The 8,099-nt window shown below is 48.3% G+C and overlaps 1 protein-coding gene across 1 annotated transcript in view; it reads left to right on the top strand.

The window, feature by feature from the left end:
* The first annotated feature begins 3,108 nt into the window (after positions 1–3,108).
* LOC138768017 (uncharacterized) overlaps positions 3,109–8,099 on the top strand; it is a 43,667-nt gene continuing 38,676 nt past the window's right edge. Inside the window, exon 1 of the mRNA XM_069945996.1 lies at positions 3,109–3,480. The gene's annotated coding sequence lies outside the window, so the exon portion shown is untranslated. The remainder of the gene's footprint in view (positions 3,481–8,099) is intronic.

Below are 8,099 nucleotides of genomic sequence, written 5' to 3'. Positions count from 1 at the left end.
CACAATGTGGATGGACTGTCATGATATTTATCTAGTGCAGTGTTGGTTATTTATTGCGAACAGCCAGTGTCGGACTGGGGTATCTGTGGCCCACCAATAAAGAACCAGTTAAAAATTACATGTCATTCAGTGTTTGTGCAGGTTCTAAAGCTGGGGGCCCACCGGGGATTCTCTGGTCTTCTGGTGGGCCAGTCCGACACTGGAAACAGCTACATGGATGTCAAGCCAACTGTTCCTAGCATGACATTGCACATAAGTTTCTTTGCATCCGCTCCCGGATCCATCAGCCACAGGTAGACAGTGTGCAGCAGACGCTGCTGGTGCCCTGCTCCCCATGTGATCACCCTGACTCTCTCCGTCTTTCCCCTGGCAGCATTTCTAAGCCCTGTCCCCCACAGAACGCTGGTGAGCTGCTGCTGGGGAAAAGGAGAGAGCTGCCGCGGAGACTGGTGCCGGGACATTGCTGAATAATAGCAGTATCCCCCAAAGCCAAAGTTTATTTTTATTTTTTTTACACTCCAGCGTAACTCCTCCAACCTGCGGCATGTACCCCCTGTGGTACGCGTACCGCAGGTTGAGAAACCGTGCCCTAGACCCCAGCTCCAACACAGGTCAGGTGTTTCAACTGTATCTGATTGCAGATTAGTCCTCTGTTGGAAAATACTGACAGCTGAGTGAGCAGGAGGCCAGTCAGTATTGATTTATGGAAGGAGTGGTGGTGTGCCAGAAAGCAGCAAAACCCCCTTTTTGATAAATCATTACAGCAAGGGCCCGGGTACTGACAAATTCTTTCTTTTCTTAGAGACAAGCTGCCTGGGTACTGACAAATTCTTTCTTTTCTTAGAGACAAGCTGCCTGGGTTCTGACAAATTCCCTCTTGTCTTAGAGACAAGCTGTTCAGAATAAGTGCAGTAGCAATATAATATCATAGTGGTCTTTACACAGGCTTTTTATTGGCTAGGAGCATTGCTAGAAAGGCTCCTTTTGCCGATAATCAGGCTGTGTAAATGTGACCGCATTTAGACGAACATTCTCGGCTGTGTCTTTTTAGCAGGGTTTGAAATTTGTAGCTATTAGATACACATCTTCCTGTTTAAATGGGGAGTGTGTGTGTGGTCAATAGCAAAGGGAAACTGACAGCACAGATATGCATATATCCATGCAGTCAGTTTCCAGATTACACAAGCAGCAGTCCATGCTTACCTTCAGTGCTGCTGTATTTTCAGGCCATTGCCTCCTCCAGAATGATCAACAGCTCAAGGGGGTGGGAAAGTGGTATGCCGGATCACACAGCAGCACAGAAGGCAAGTATGCACTGCTTGTGTGATCTGGAAACAGGCAGCATGGATATATGCATATCTGCACTGTCAGTTTTTCCATGGCCACATGAACGATACAATGATTGTTTGTGTGTCCTAGCCCCTTGATTTGTTGTCAGTGTAAAGGCACTGCAAACAAGCATCAATGTAGCTGATTGCACTCGTTTGCGTTCTTGGACAGGAGTCACATAACCTAAAGGCCCTTTTACTAGGGGCAATCATTAGAGATTGACAAGTTTTAGGGGTACCTCTACACAGAGAGATTTATCTGACAGATTTTTGGAATGGATTTGAAAAGAGTATAAAGAACATGTCATAAAGGAAAGACTGCTATTTATCGTCTCTTCCTGGCTTTAGCTTAAAAAATCTGTCGGCTAAATCTCTCTGTGTAAAGGCACACTAAAAGGGTGAGTGATCAGACCACAAGTGAGAAACACCTGCTTGCTGGCTGATGTGACCTCATGTCTAACCAGGAGATGTGCGATCGCTCAAACACAGCAATCGTTCATGGAGACAGGAAGCATGATTGATTGTGTTTGAAGGGGAGTGCCTTGTTACTGTAGTAAGTATTCTAAGCATGCCAATTCACACTATAGATAGCGATTTCACAAATTGAGCACAATCCACCCAATTCTTTGATCAAGTGACCAGAGTAATACTGAGGCAATCTTTTAGGCCACACTAGAGGCATACAGCTATCTGCAACCACAGCATCTAAAGCAGGGGTAGGGAACCTGGCTCTCCAGCTGTTGCAAAACTATAACTCCCATCATGCTTGGACACCCAAAGCTAGCTTCAGCTGTCTGGGCATGATGGGAGTTGTAGTTTTGCAACAGCTGGAGAGCCAAGGTTCTTTACCCCTCGTCTAAAGGGTTAAAGTGGTGGAATCCAGCTACCCTCCGATTCCAGCAATTAAAGGGGTGCTCCAGCATGGGGGCACTTTCTGGGGGGGTTCCAGCGGCGGGTCACTCATCACGGCGCTCCGGTTCCCGGACGCTTCCTGGTGTCTGACGCTGCCCGAGACGCTACGTCTCAGGGCCGCTCAGCCACTCAGTGAAGGAGGCGGGATCTGAGCGGACTTCAAACGGATCCAGCCTTCTTCACTAAGTGGCTAAGCGGCCCTGAGACGTAGCGTCTTGGGCGGCGTCAGACACCCGGTCCCCCCCCAAAAAAATGCCCCCACACTGGATAACCCCTTTAAGGCCCTCCATACACTCAGTTTATAATACTATTGTGTGGAGATTATATCTCTCTCTCTCTCTCTCTATTATATATATACATACACACACATTCTTAAAAGGTATTTTTAATTTTAGAAATTTTTGGTATAGAACTTAACATATAGAAGAACATTTACTATCGAGTCTAAAACATTCAAGTTTTCTACATTCGAGTATTCGTCTTAGTATTTTTTGGGGCTGAGTAAAAAAAAAAAATACAATTCAACAAACATTTCATAAATTTGTAAACAGAATATTTGCAAAAACAATTCCACAAGCATTGACCAGATGTAGGCCTGAACCGCTTTGTGCGACTCTTAAAAATGACTGGACGCAAATCCCGGATTATGCAAATTTTTGGGTGAATACTCAAGACAGATTAAAAAAAAAAAAAAAATTGCCCGTTGAATACTGGTTCATAAGTAGATTTAAAATAGGAGAAAAATCAGATTATTCACCTAAAAATACACCGCCATAGTATTGACACTTTGCCATAAATGACTGATCTGATCCCACCTCCCAGGTCCTGGGGATGTAGCCCCTCACTTACCTGTGACATCATCAGACCCTGCACCAGTCTTCCCTCTGTGCTCCTTTATATTTTGCAGCTATACTCATAAAGGAATCTCCCTGAGACTTGTCTCTCACCATCATGCAAATCAAGCTAAACTGCGACATCGGCTGTCCCAGCTCAGCAATATGACGCTAATCGTGATGTCACACTTGACCCCAAACATCCTAGCATAGCGTCATCCCATTCATCTAAGTCTGTTGCTAAGACAACGATTGTGTTTATAGTTCTAGTGAGCCACCTAGTGGTGGAACTCATCATTACAGCTACTCCGGGCACAGTAATGGCAGGGAAAGCGCTGGATTCATAGGGACAATTCACACTGATCTCTACAGAGCCAGAAACTGCCGTAATCTGCTGAAAGATTCAGGTAAGGACAAAGCTGATCATGGGCGCTCAAAAGAAACATTGTGTATATGTTCTCTGTGTGTGTATATGATCTCTGTGTGCTAATACTACAAGTGATCAGGGCTGCAGATTGTATTGTTCAGTGTGAATGTGGTTTCATATACAACATACCTTTGTTGTTATAACGACTTAGCTGCAAACTATATTACATATAATTAATAATGCTATAGATACTATCAGAATGTCCATAATGTATAAAAAGGAGAACCACATCTGTAACAATGAACTTACAATGGGCAATGAGGATTTGTAATGACATGGCCCCCCACCGGCTTTCCTAAAAGATAAAGTATACAGCGATCTATAAAAATGATTGCTTACTGTAGGGGGCTTAGCACCTAGCCCTCCTCGCTCCTGGCTATATGGCTCAGCATCCTCCTCTGTTCTGCATGTGATGGTCACTGGAGGAAGATGCCAAGCTTAGAGACAGGAGCTGAAAGGCCTGAGTATAAGTGTGTGTTCACACATTGTGTTTGTGTTAATAACTCTATGTGAGAACATAGCACTTTCTGTGTGCATTAGGGCCATATTACACAGCCTGATATCCTTGGTAAGTGGCGTCATTCTGCTAGATTGGCGCTCTCTTACAGAGCCTATTATAAGACTTGATTATCTTGCTGCACAGACATCAGCCAGCGGTCGCACATCACTATTACATGTAGCGATGCACGGCCGGTGGCCAATGAATTTTGAACACATTGAAAGACATCAGTTCCTTGGCTGATTGTTGTCTTTATTACACAGAGCGATATCTGCCAAAATCAGCAGATAATGGCTCCATATAAAAGGGCCCTTAGCCACTACAGCTAGCATATGCAGTTTTGAACCGCAGGCTGAATCTAGACTTGCTAGTCTAGGTCCCATCTGCAGTTTCTAACCATATACACTAGCTGAAGCAGGAAAGAGCACCCACAGAGTACTTAAAGGCTGTGTAAAATCCAGCCCTTGCTAAACGATTATCAAGCTGTATAAGGGTCCATTTACACAGAAAGATTATCTGACAGATTATCTACCAAAGATTTGAAGCCAAAGCCAGGAACAAACTATAAACAGAGATCAGGTACTAAAAGGAAAGCCTGAAATTTCTCCTCTTTTCAAATCCATTCCTGGCTTTGGCTTCAAATCTTTGGCAGATAATCTGTCAGATAATCTTTTTGTGTAAATGGACTCTTATAGGCTCAGTAAATGAGTGCCAATCTAGCAAATTAGCACTCATTTACATTATTGATCGGGCCATTATCGGGCCATTATCGGCCCTTGTAATAAGACCCTAAGGGTCCATTTACACAGAAATATTATCTGACAGATTATCTGCCAAAGATTAAAGCCAAAGCCAGGAACAGACTATAAACAGAGATCAGGTCATAAAGGAAAGCCTGAGATTTGCCATTCCTGGCTTTGGCTTCAAACCTTTGGCAAATAATCTGTCAGATAATCTCTGTATATGGACCCTTACTCAGCCTGTGCATCGGGGGGGGGGGGGGGGGGGGGGGGGGGTATTTTGCTAGGAAGAAGCAGTGGGTGTATTATGGCTTAGAGCAGTATTGCCAAACCTTTTTTTTTTTACCTTGGGGCACCCCTACCAAATAATATACCCCTACCTACAAAAAAACCCCACAAAAAACATCATTCAGTGACTCACAGGGGACGTCTTTTTTGGTCTGAAGCATCACTTTCCTTTTTATCTTCCTCTGGCCCGGACCACCATGATGATTTCTTGCAGCTACAATTCATCTCTACGGAACCTGCCAGACAAACATTTTAGGCTCCACAAATTTTCAGCTCTCACCTGCTATGTTCCCATAGTAAATGCCCCCTGCCCTGCTGTGCCCCCATAATACTGCCCCCCTATGCCCCATAGCAAAGCCCACCATTCCACTCCCCCCACTCAAACACAAAAAAAAAAAGTCATACTCACCTAATCTGGGCATGGAGCGGGTCTTCCTCTCTTCTCTAGCCTCTGAGTCACAGAAAAAATCACGTTCAAGCACGGCACTGCAGAGTGAGGTCAGAGGGGGCACAGAAGGAAAGAGGGGGGGAAAGGAAGAGAGAGGAGGTAAAGAAGGGGGTAGGAAAAAGAAGGTAATAGGGGAAAGGAGGAGAGAGGAGGTAAAGGGGAGAGGAAGAGGGAGGAGGTAAAGGGGATGAGGGGGAGAGAGGATGTAAAGGGGGAGAAGAAGAGAAGAGAGGTTAAGGGGGTGAGGGGGGAGAGGAGGGAAAGAGGAGGTGATTGGGAGAGGACAAGAGAGGGGGAGGGGGAGGGGGAAGAGTGAAATAGGAGGTGATGGTAGAGAGAACACAAGAGAGGTGAGAGGAAGGGAGAGGAGGAGAGAGGGATAGATGAGGTCATGGGGGAGAGAGGGGTGAGGGTGAAGAGAGGGGAGGTAAAGAGGGGAGAGAGGAGGAGGAAAAGAGGTGATAAGGGAGAGAGGGGAGGTAAGGGGGGAGAGGAAGAGAGGAGGTGAGGGGGGAGAGGAAGAGAGGTGAGGGGGGAGTGGAGAATGGGGAAGAGGAGGTGGAGGGGGTTGAAAGGATGTGGAAGGGGCAGAGAGGAGGTGGAAGGGGGCAGAGAGGAGGTAGAGAGGGCAGAAAGGAGGTGGAAGGGGGCAGAGAGGAGGTAGAGAGGGCAGAGAGAAGGTGGAGGGGGCAGAGAGAAGGTGGAGGGGGCAGAGAGAAGGTGATGGCAGAGAAAAGGTGGAGGGGGCAGAGAGAAGGTGATGGCAGAGAGAAGGTGGAGGGGGCAGAGAGGAGGTAATGGCAGAGCGGAGGTGGAGGGGGCAGAAAGGAGGTGGAGAGAGCAGAGAGGAGGTGGAGGGGGCAGAAAGGAGGTGGAGAGAGCAGAGGAGGTGGAGGGGGCAGAGAGGAGGTGATGGCAGAGAGAAGGTGGAGGGGGCAGAGAGGAGGTAATGGCAGAGCGGAGGTGGAGGGGGCAGAAAGGAGGTGGAGAGAGCAGAGAGGAGGTGATGGCAGAGAGGAGGTGATGGGGGCAGAGAGGAGGTGGAGGGGGCAGAAAGGAGGTGGAGGGGGCAGAGAGGAGGTAATGGCAGAGAGAAGGTGGAGGGGGCAGAGAGAGGGGGGGGGAGGGATCTGACCATCTCCCGGATAGGGAACCACATCAGCGAGAAGGTTGTGGTGCACGGGGCTACCTGCAGCAGTGTATTGTGGACCGGGAGATGGGGCCCCTACGCCCACCGGCTGCTGCCGCCTCTTCTCTGGGATGCTGAGAGGCGTGACACAAAGCAGCAGCAGCAGCGTCCGGTACACGCTCTTCCCCAGCACGCTATTCCCCAGCATGACCCGCGCAGGAAGAGAGGAGAAGCGGCGACGACAGCTGGTGAACACGAGGGGAGGCGCCCCATCTCCCGGTCCACAACCCAATGCTTCAGGAGCCCCGCGCACCGCGACCCCCTCGCTGCTGCCACCTGCACGAACATCAGCCTGCCGCCGCATCATCTCTTCTCTGTCTAACCATGTGGGGGAAGAGCGTGCAAGGACCTGCAGCTGTTGCTCAGTGTCCTGTGACTCCATCCTTCCCCCAGCAGCCTCACCAGGAGGAGAAGGAAGGAGAGGACTGGCGTGGTGATTGGTCCAGTCACGGCGAGACCCAAGGAAAAAGTTTATTCCCGCCCCCACCTCCCTGCGTACCCCCTCAACCTGCGGCGTGTACCCCCCGGGGTACGCGTTCCGCACGTTGAGAAACCCTGCTATAGATAAACCAGTCTGAACCCGGAAACCTGCTTCCGGGTTCAGGCTGGTGGAGGCCCCCCTGTGGTGGGGGCCCCGGGGCACGTGCCCCTGGTGTCCCCTCCTTAATCCGGCCCTGCCTGGGTAGCCAAAATCATATCTTTGGTTGTTCAGGCATGATGGGAATTGTAGTTTTGCAACAGCTGGAGAGTCAAGGTTAGCCATTACTGGTGTAAAATATAGACTGATGTATACTGCCCACAGCAACCAATCGCAGCTCCGCTTTCAGCTCTGGTAAAATAAAAGAGGAGCTGTGATTGGTTGCTGTGGGCAGCTTACATCATAAATCTGCCCGTATGAAGTCCATTAGAGTGTGTATGTCTCTCTGTGCAGCGCTAGGTACCTTCTCAATCTATATCCTGCTCTGTACTAGCAAGGGGCAAGAACCCCTAAATAGTTCTCCACAGATGTATTTATCCTTTGGGGGACAATCTGGTTTGGCCAATATGAGGCATTTTGTCCTTTTGAGGAGAGATAATTTGCATACTTACCACCCATGGAGCATTGCCTGAAAGTAAAGTGCTATATGCATAATGGGTTACTTCAACAAGAAATAGTATCCTTCAGTTCCCTGAGTTGTATAAGCCCCCCCCCCCCCAAACCACTTGTACCTTCGGATAGCCGCTTTTAATCCAAGATCTGTCCGGCAGGTGATGCAGTTATTGTCCTAAAAAACAACTTTTAAACTTGCAGCCCCATGCCCTACGGGAGTATCTGTGCCCTAAATTTGCACCACTCTCCGTCCCTCCTCCCCACCCGCTTTATCATTAGGAATTCCACTGGAACATTTCCTCCTGTCTGAACATTTCACAGGTGCCTTAACGATCTAGTCCATGT

Source organism: Dendropsophus ebraccatus, chromosome 11 (assembly GCF_027789765.1).
Source record: "Dendropsophus ebraccatus isolate aDenEbr1 chromosome 11, aDenEbr1.pat, whole genome shotgun sequence".
NCBI lineage: Eukaryota > Metazoa > Chordata > Amphibia > Anura > Hylidae > Dendropsophus > Dendropsophus ebraccatus.
Note: the sequence above shows the minus strand (reverse complement) of the source record. Positions and strands in the feature narration are given on the sequence as shown.